The following is a 10,717-nucleotide window of genomic DNA, read 5'->3' as shown; positions in this document are numbered from 1 at the left end:
AATGTTTCTCCAGCATTATTTAGCAAAAAGAGAGCTGGTTCTGGGAAGAGCCAGGGAGGAGTAAGATGGAACATTTCTGAAGGCCCAAACCAATGTCCTGCCTCAACATTCAGAGCAGCATCCTCCTTCTCCCACCCCAGGTGACCTTTTCATGTAAATAAACCCATGAATGGTTTAAGGTACAGGCACCAAATTTAAAAGATCATTTTCTTCTGCAAATTCTCCTTACTGTCTTAGTTATTTTGCATGACCGAAATTCTTTTATTTTTAGTTAACACATATTTTTAGAAAACAGAATTAAATGAAAATCCTTGCAGAGCTTGTCCAACTCCTGTAATGCTTAACTACATAAAAATTTCAATGTATTATTTATATCCAGATATGCTGCAGCTGAATTTCACATGTAACTGTTCAGAATCCCAAGTTCCTTAACTGAAAAGAAAAAAAAAACCTCTTCACTGCTACTTGCTTTTTTTCTTTCATCTTTTATTAAAGAGCCTTTTAACACTTTGAACTGTGACCCTCTTACACATAGAAATCCCAAATCAAGTCAATATCTTGCTTTAATTCACAAAAGAATGAAAATCCAATGCATCTGAAAAGTGTTCAACCTGTTTTTTTTTTAACATCTTTATTGGAGTATAATTTTTTTACAATGGTATGTTAATTTCTGCTGTATGACAAAGTGAATCCACTATATGTATACATATATCCACATATCCCCTCCCTCTTGCGTCTCCCTCCCACCCTCCCTATCCCACCCCTCTAGGTGGTCACAAAGCACTGAACTGGTCTCCCTGTGCTATGCAGCTCCTTCCCACTAGCTATTTTACATTTGGTAATGTGTATATGTCAGTGCTACTCTCTCACTTCGTCCCAGGTTACCCTTCCCCTCCCCATGTCCTCAAGTCCATTCTCTACATCTGAGTCTTTATTCCTGTCCTGCCCCTAGGTTATAAACACTCTAAGTGGAGGAAAATGCAGAAACAGTCCTGGATTCTGAATAAGTACTCTCCTTGCATTCAGAGGAACAAGAAATGCTTGGCTTCTTCTAATAACATCTATAGTCTGTGAACTTGTACCCTTAAAACCAATTATTTAACTCCTGAGAGTATGGGGAGACTCAGGGAGAAATCAAATGGATGGATCTGAGCCTCAGAATCTTTAGGCCAGTTATAATCATGGAAGTAGTGATGCTGATGTGAGGCTAACCAACTCAAAAAGAAGCACCAGGATGCAGAGAAGGGAACACACCACGCTGCAAGCAGAGGCAGAGCCAGATTCCAGCAACCAGTGAGCAAGACTGGGGTTGTGAGGGAGGAATCAAGAAATCCAGACCCCCTCCCCCAACCTTCTCTAGGGTTCTCTCCACAGGTCTGTTAATGTTCCAATTGCATCTTGGACAGACTGGCCCTTGCTTTCACAGAGCAAGAGACAGACAGAGGGGGGTGGGGGGAGTGAGAGAATCAAAGCCACTCTACTTTTGGAGAATGGACTTTGGGGAGAGGATGGCTCCACTAGCAATGCTTCTGACCAGAAGGAAGAAGACCCAAGTCTAGTTCCTCTTTCTGCTCCAGCCATGTGACCTTGTGATGTCACATAATCTCAACAAAAATATGAGTCTGTTTTCAGTGAAGGTAGGTGATTGTTTGAAGTTCCTTGAACTCTGAGTTCTAGGATTCTAAGAATTTGCATTAAGACCGTAGAACACTATACTGGAAAGGAACCTGGAAAACTCTTCCCTGTCTCCTCACCAGTCCTGGTGTCCCTCCAGGCCCCAGAAGTTCCAGCCTTCAGAGACAGTTCCTTCCTTAGCCCATGAAGACAAACAGAGAGAGTTGGGCTTGTGAGTAGGCTGAATCTCTGGGGAGAATCATCACTGTGCTGTCAACTACTCAGAGAACATTTCCTGGAGGAGGAAGATTTCCTAGAGAACATTTCCTGGAGGAGGAAGATTTCCTAGAGAACATTTCCTGGAGGAGGAAGATTTCCTAGAGAACATTTCCTGGAGGAGCAGACAGTTGGAGCACTTTCAGTAAAGGTGAATGAAAAAAAGCTGAGAAGCTGCAGAAAAGCCTGAAGCTCTCAGGGGCTAAAGGGAGAGGACTTTGTCCACAGAAAGCATAGAGGCAAGGAGGATAGACACCAGCTCTAGGTACATGGGTTTATCTACGAACTGTCCTCGTGTGGCTGGGCTGGGTGCACAGAGAGGATGCTCAGTGCCAGGGCGGGACACTATTCCCACAGGAAGGGTGAAGACTTAGGTGTCACCCCCAGGGTTCAGAGGAGGAAGGGAAAAGAGGGCTGGAAAGAGACCTTCCTGAATCATCAAAGATCATGGGTAGAGGGCAGTGAGAAGACACGATAGCCATAAATCCTCCTCTAATAATACAACACTCATATAATAGTTCATATTTGCTAAGCGATTATATGTTAAGCAACATACTAAGCACTTTACGTTTGTTACCTCATTTTTTTCTTCACAAAACTCCCAAGGCATAGATATCATTACTGCAAATTTAAATGAGAACCTAGAGACATGGACGACTCAGTAACTTGAGCAAAGCAGCACAGTTAGGAAACTGCCAGGCAGGGGTTTGATCCCACAAGATCAAAAAGAACTTGGGTTTTAATCCTTTTAAAGATTCCCTAAACTTAGTGTTGTTGTTACCTCCTGAAAATAAAAGTGTGTGGGTATCTGTCTGAAGAAACTGGAAGGTGGGAGCTGAAGAGGTGCTGCCTTCAGGCAGCCTCCAGGTAAATGTGAGGCAGTGAGGGAAGCCCTCGGGATAGAATCCAGACGTTGGGACAGGAGGCGTGGTTGCACTGCCTGAAAGCTCTGTCCACAGCACCCTTTTCAACAGAATAAAATGGCAGAGAAACACTGTTTATCACTGGGCTGCTGTAACATACTAAGCCTGCGAATTTGGGGGTTGGTTCAATCCTGGTTTGTTATGGACTGAATGTTTGTGTTCCCCAAAATCCATATGTTGAAGCCTTAACCCCCAAATGCAATGGTATTAGAGAGGAGTCTTTGTAGGTAACTAGGTTTAGATTAAGTCATGATGGTAGAGCCCTCATGATGGAATTAGATGCTTAGAAGAAGAGGAAGAGAAAAGGAAGCCATCTCTGCCTCCACATGCGCACAAAGAGGAGGTCGGGGAGCGAGAGGAGAGGCCCTGCAAGCCAGGATGAGGGCCCTCACCAAGAACGGAATCTGCACCTTGATCTTGGACTAGAATTCTAGCCTCCAGAACTGTGAGAAATCAATGTCTGTTGTTTAAGCCACCCAGTCTGTGGTGTTTTGTCATGGCAGCCTGAGCTGACTAAGAGAGGGTTCTTGGCTGCAAGCAACAAAAACAAAGGGAATCTGTTGAGGATATCAAGGCACTGGTGGAATCCATGGAGCAGTGGTTATGGGAAAAGGCAAGAAACAAGAGGGCACCAAAACGTCAGGAGATGGGCATTGGGAAGCCCGGTGCCTTTTCACACCTGAACAGCCTGAGTGGGCCACCAACCATCCCCTCTGTTCCTGTGTCCTCTGCTTTAACTCCCAAGAAGTTCTGTTCCACTGGCCAGTCCCCAGCAAACCTAGGGATGGGGAGCAAGAGGAAGGCTCTGTCCTCAGTTTCTGCAGGGGGAAGCAGGACCTGGAGCACACCTGTCCCTAAGGCAGCACAGGCTGGGAGAGAGGAAACTCCCAGATGGAATCAGGGTGCTGCTGGGCATGAAGACGAATTCTGGGCGGGCAATAGTGAGAACGTTCACTCAGGTGCAGATGGGAATGAGCCTGAGGTGGGAGAGTCAGTGGAAAAGGAGGGCCCTGTCCTCATTTGTCCCCTCCTTCCAGGTGCCCTGAGCCACTGGGACCAAGGAAATCCCACCACCCAAGGGGCACTGTTGTCCGTCCAGGGTACAGAAAGCTGGAGGAAATGTAAGTGAGGGCCAGGGAGCCTCTAGTCTGCAGGAAGCAGCAGGCAGGTCAAAAGGAACTCCAAGGCACCAAGATGGAGTGAATAAACCTACTCCAGGGAAACAGGGGTGTGAAAAGAAATCATCCAATTACCAATTAGAGAGAGACCTCTTTGCTGCACCTGGTAGGGTGCCAGGAGCCCAGAGGCATCGATAGACAGGAGCAGGCTGCCCTCTTCCCTTTTAAAGAGCTTCAGGAAGTGAGTTCCATCTTCCTCCATTTGCATAACTTTCTGTTCCAGCCTGAGAGAGCCACTGAGCCTTTTTTAAAGCTCATTACATTTCTGTTTTCACTTCCATTTGAACTCCCTTTGCATTATTTTTTTTTTTCTTTTCTCTCCAAGGTTGTTGGATGTAGAAGGCAGTGTGGGGGGTTGCAGGCAGAGACTGAGGGCAGCTGGGGGAATGTAGGACAAGAGGGCATGGACAGAGGGTGTGAAAGATGAGCTGCAGGAGTGAGGAGACCTGGCCTCTCTTCCCAGCGATGCCATTGACCCACCTCCCCACCCTGGGCACTGGGCTACCCCTAACCCAAAAGACACCTTTGTGCAAAACAAAAAGGTGTCCTTTCCTCCAGTAGATGCAGCCCATGGATAGCTTGGCTATCTAGCACAAGTTGTATTTCAGCTTTACTCACTTCTCTTCTGAGTTCCCTACATAGTGAAAAACCTGCACAACTGTACATAACAGCTCTGTTTAGTCAAATCACATAACTCATGCACCTCTGTTTCCTCATCTGCCAAAAACGATACCAGCTGCCCGGCTTGAGTTGTATATGTGAATTCTTTTACCCTTTTGTCGTGAAAGATAATGTAAAACAGAAAAGTGGATGAAATAAATGTACAATGTCCCAGGGTTATTTCATAGGAAACTGAAATGATGCCAGAGAAGGGACCTTGGGGAGTTTAAGGTGCTAAGTTAACTGGTTACTGAGTCAGACCCAAGGGTTTTCACACCTTTAAGGGGACAGTCTGCTTCCCGTTCTGAATTGAGTCCCTTCTGGGCTCTCTTAGGCGACTCCTGTGGCTCCTCCCACAGGGGTAGCTGCTGTTCTGTGGTGCTGGATTCATGGAGGAGATGCTGCAGAAGTTGGCTGGTATCTTGCCCTCCCCTCCTCCTCCCTTCACCACCAAGTATGACTCACCCTGAGGTGGGGATCCTAAGCCACTCAATGACTCACACACCCAGCAACTCTCAGCATTGCAGATAACGTTGTGTTTGACAGTCAGGTTGGCCTGACCCACTGCCTCCAAGCTGTGTGACCTGGGGCAAGTCACCTTACTTTTCTGAGCCTCAGTGTCCCTATCCGTAAAACAGGAATAATAGGATCTACGCATAGGCTTGGGGCAGTTCTGCATGCGATAAGCAGTCCAGCTGACACTGTGATCTCGCAGGACTAGAACTCAGATCTCTTGGCGACCAAGCTCACTGCTCTCCCTGACTCCTGGTTCCTCATCCTCCACCCTCCCTGGGAAGGCGACTCTGATGAAATCCAGCTCCCACCCTGCCCCTGGGAGGGAGCCACTAAGAGAACTTCTTCTCTGGTCACAAAAGTGATTTTTAATGGAGATTGTCAACAGCTTGAGAGGGTAAGTAGCCACGTGCTGAGCAAAGCCACTTCCAGGCCTCTTGGAAGAACCCTCTTCCCCTTCCAACACTGAATGTCTTTTGTCTCAGGAAATGTCTTTTTTTTATGAGGATAGGAAATAGCTCAATAGTAATACCTGTGTTTACGGTTCATCCAGGATTTGGCCAAAGTCAATCCCTTATCAGTTTCCTGGGGAAAAGTGTCAAGGACCTTGGGGATGCTGCCCCAGATAGTCAACCAAACTACCCTTATGCATGTTCTACATGGGCTGTGACAGCCCTTTGTTTTGAGGATATGGGCACCCACCCTTGTGCATGACAGCCACATGTGCACAATTATATGTGGATAGCTGTGACAGAGTGCCCTCCACCCCAGAGAAGCAGAAGACTGCAAAGAATCCCCCAACTCCATTGTGCCAAGTATCTTCAACATCATTTAGATGAAGGGGTCCATACATCTCAGGGAGGAGGCTCATCCCTGGATGGATCCTGAGCAATTCTAGGTATCCTGAAATCATATACAAGATTTTCTTCTATGTGTGATATGTGAGTCATTTTGGGGAGAGAAGAGAGTTTCCATTGATCCTCAAGAGGGCACACAGCCCCCAAAGTATTAAAAATAAATGAACAAGGAGTTAGGAGCACATACCCATAGGGTCCACAAAGACAGTGTAAATGCATGAAGCAGGCCAGGTAGAGTAAGGAAGGGCTGGGGAGGGATGCAGCGAGCTGGAAAGCACACTCACGTCGAAGAACATGATGCCAAAAACTCGGCCTCTGTGCACCAGTGCTGAATTGAATCTTGAAGACAGAGTTTTGCGTGAATTAGAAAAGAATAGCTTTATTGCTTTGCCAGGCAAAGGGGGACACAGCAGGCTCCTGTAACAAAAAAACTGTATGTCCCAACCTGGAAGGATTTGATGAGGAGTTTAATAGCAATGATTCAAGGGCGGGGTTGCAGGGTGTGTGCAGGGCTAACACTTCTTTAATCTGGCCTCAGGTGGTCTGATGAGTTTCTGTGGTTCCTTTAAACTGGCCTCAGGTGGTCTCTAGAAGAGTTTCTCTGGTTTATTTAATATGGAATGAAGAATGTTAACATCTTCCATTTATTGTGGGCTTTAGTTCTTCGAGGAGCTCAAAGATATTGTTATGTGTATCACTTGAGGCAGAACCAGGACCCTGCCCCAAGGCTGCACCATTGTTTCTTGGCTGCTCCTCCCTTTTCTCTGCATCCCCTCCCTTTCCTGATTAGCAACTGTCTGAATCTTCCCTTTGGAACTGAAGGAAGGTCATGGAGCCTAGAGGCGATTCTCTACAAACAAGAAACAGGGGACAGAAAGGTTTCTGTGCCCAGGAGCCTCACAGGATCCTGCTCAGTTTCAAATATGGATAGTAAAAACACTTTTTAGGACAACTGGGCCAGTGCTGGTCCATTGATGAGCAATGTTCAAACCCCCCCAACAAGAGAAAGGATCTCCCTAAAGTCCCTGAGCCAGCTGGGGCCATGCCATGACTGGACCCTCCAACACCCAGGTCTTTCCACAATAGCACACAGCTGGTCTTTTGTACATAGAAGAAGACCAACAAAAAAAACTGAGCTTGGGTGTACACTGTCACCAGAAAAGTAGTAGGAATCAGGTGGCCCAAGAAAGGCTGTCATCAGAGATGAGGCTTCAGCTAGATTTTGAAGGCTGGAGAAAAACTCTGTTTGGATCAGAAAATACAACTGAAACAGAGACCTGCTCTAGTGTTAGTTCCTATTGTCTTAGTCAGGAAAATAAAGGTAGATTTTATCCATCTCACCAACTCCTTACATTGGAGGGAGAATAGCAGGCCCATTAAATTCTTCTACAGGGAAATATGGCCTCCTCATGCCCCTCCAAGGGAATGGACTGGCTTGGAACAGAGAGAGGAGTGGCCTGAGGAGCAGGTGGCTGACAGCTGAGGGAGCTGCTAAAAGGATAATATCCCACTTAGCCCAGCCCTCAGGCAAGGGCAGGGATAGTGTACCTTATTTATGACTACAAGGAGTTGGTCACAGATCACTGATGGTACAGGTCACTCCTTCCCTGGGAGGTGGTGGGGTGGGAAGGGGTAATGTGAAGGTATTGATGCAGCTGCTCCATGAGCCACCCCAACCAAGCAGGAGGCAGTGACCGGGAACTCCACCCCATCTATGACTACTTTCCACACAGCCCCCACAAGCAGTGTTCTCATCTCCTCTTCCCAATCTCTCCAGGCTGGATGTCCTCCTTTTGCCCCTTCAGGTCTTCTCCCAGCCCTGTGCTTTGTGTGGGGAGACTGGCATGTAAGCACGCCATCAACAGGCTCCCTTGTCCTCTCTGCCATTGGGGACCACTGCCAGGAGATTAGCGAGGGGAGGAGGAAGTGAGGTGAGGGTATTCATGCTCCGTCTCTGCAGGTCACTATGCCAGCTGCCAAGGTCTGGTAGCATAACTTTCATATAAAAAACTATGTACAGTTTTTATGTAAAAAAACACACATTCACAAATGCATAGGAAATGACTTGGAAGGATTAAAAAACTGGTGACAGTTAACTATGAGGAGGTTGGGAATATTTGTGAAGGGTAGAAGGTGAAGATAAAATGTTTTTCCTTACATATTCATGCTTGACTTTTTTTGAGTAGCCCGTGTTTGTGAATCATTTTTGTAACTTAAACATTGTTAAGTAACTGCACTGGATATTTGTTGTGCTTTTGTAGAAGGATCAGTCCCCCTTTCCAACAGCCCTCTAGCTGTCTTTGGCTTGCTCAAGCCACACCAATCACATTCTGGCATTCCTTCCTTTGATGCAGAGCTTGGAGAGGTCAAATCTACTCCTTGAAGTTTAGGGCTCTAGATGTGGCTTGGTTTCTACAGATTAGGTGTATTTGTATGAGACCAATTCAATTGTGTGAAGATTGAGTTTAAAGGAGTGCAGTGTTCATTTTATTGGCTTGGATTACAGCAGAAGAGGCTACAATTTTGGTGATGGCTTCCTGATTGTGGCAGGGGTAGCAGCTCCTTGGTTGCAATGCAAAAGTCGGCCTCTGTGCACCAGTGTCAAATCAAATCTCAGAGACAGAGTTTTGAGTGAAGTAAAAAGAATAGCTTTATTGCTTTGCCAGGCAAAGGGAACACAGTGGGCTCATGCCCTCCAAAACTGTGTGTCCCAAGCCGAGGGGATTTGGTGAGGAGTTTTATAACAGTGGTTCAAGGGCTGGGTTGCTGATAAGGATCAGGTTGTGTGCAGCGCCTGCATTCTTTTAATCTGGCCTCAGGTGGTATCCTGATGAGCTTCTGTGGTTCTCAAAGTTATCAAGCTGTGACCTTCTCTCTGGAATGAAGAATGCTTCATCAAGTAGTTAACATCTTCCATTTGTTGGGGACTTTAGTTCTGCAGAAAAGCTCAAAGATATTGCTCTGTGTATCCCTTGAGGCAGAACCAAGACCCTGCCCCAAGGCTGCACTACTGTTTCTTGACTGCTCCTCCCTTGTCTCTGCAACCCCTCCCTTTGTTGATTAGCAACTATTTAAGCCTGCACTTTGGAACTCAGGGAAGGTCATGGAGGCTGAAGCCTATGCCCTACAAACAAGAAACGGGGCACACAGAAAGCCTTTCATGCCCAGGAACCCCCTAGGGTCCTGCTCAGTCTAACTCCCCCCTTTTCTTTGATACTTCTCAATTTTGAGGAAAACAGGGGTTGGACAAGAAAAGGAATAATTGTTTTGGATAGAGATGCTAATCGTAAACTCAGCAGAGGAACTTGGTTTTAGGGGGACTTGATTTTAATCCCCACTTCTGTTTTATCTTTCCCCAACTGTTTCAAGGAATGGAGCTATGACTGTTCTGGCTACTTCCTGCTGACATAGGGTGTAGTCCTGCCTCAGTTTGTGGGGAATGGATACTGAATTAGAAATATTTGAGTTCCAAGTTATGGATCTTGGTCTTGTATGATTAAGATCTTAATCCCTTAGTCTGTCATTTTGGTGCAACAGATCCAGTTAGAAGTAGGAAGAGTGACAACTGGAACGTTAATAGACAAAATAGATCTCATTCCCTGAGGAATTCAGAAGAATAAGCCTGAAACTCAGTCTGGACCTGACACTTCAGGGAGACTTGTAGCCAGCTGTCTAATTTTACCTAAGTAGGTTTTAACTTCTGATGTAGCATTAACATATACATAACAGGAGCTATTGGCGACTACACATATGTCTCCTCTTTCTGTTAATATCTGGTCTAAAGCGATTTCATTGTCTAAAAATGTTAAAAGTTTCAAGAGGAGACTTTGAAAACATAAGGTTGCAGCTATCAGCTGCCAGCAGACACTGTTTGGGAATTGCTAATGGCATCCCAAGTCTGACATAGCTCAGAAAATTCAAGTTTTCAGCAATACAAGAATGGGTCTGAAATAACATCCACAATGGTCACTTAGTTTTACCTTAGATGTCTGAACCATAGTTACTCCATTTTGACTTTCAAGTGCATTCCCCTCCTCAGTGGCCAAAGTAGATGTACAATGCATGTCCAAAAGGCCACAAAGCAGGCTGCTTTGGTTAGTAAAATCTAAGTTAAACCATATATAAGCCACAGTGACTTCCCCATACTTCAATATGCTCAGATTCTTTTTCTTTTTTTCTCATCATTTCCCCTTTTGATTGCAAGTGTTTCAATAGAAAACATTGATGGTCAAAATATCTGTCCCTCAATGCCAGGGTGATTCAGCTGTTTGCCCCAGGTATAGATCATGTCCCGTGATGCTAGGCCTCCTTTATATTTGCCTAGTTAATCCACGTTGGGGAAAAACTGATCAGGTATCATGAACAAGCTCAGAGGTATGTTAATGAGGAAATGCTTTATAGGCCATACATTTTATCATTTATATCCAACTGTCACACAAGCATTGTACATGTGCTTTTAGCAGTAGACCTCAAGCAAACAGTGATACGTCATGAGTAATTACACTCTGATAACTTCACTAGGTAATTTTCCTTTCCTCCTGAACATCAGGGCAAAAGTATGGCTAACATAGTAACTTTCATAAATGCAGACTTCTACTAGCAGAACTAGAATTTCATATCTGTTGAAACATAATCTTTTTCTCTAAAATTACCCTCATCTCCATCAAACACAGCCAAACCAAGGTTAATTCTTTTC

The sequence above is a fragment of the Delphinapterus leucas genome, chromosome 20, assembly GCF_059928025.1.
Source record: "Delphinapterus leucas isolate spDelLeu-1000000601 "Yukka" chromosome 20, BTC_Dleu_Yukka2, whole genome shotgun sequence".
NCBI lineage: Eukaryota > Metazoa > Chordata > Mammalia > Artiodactyla > Monodontidae > Delphinapterus > Delphinapterus leucas.
Note: the sequence above shows the minus strand (reverse complement) of the source record.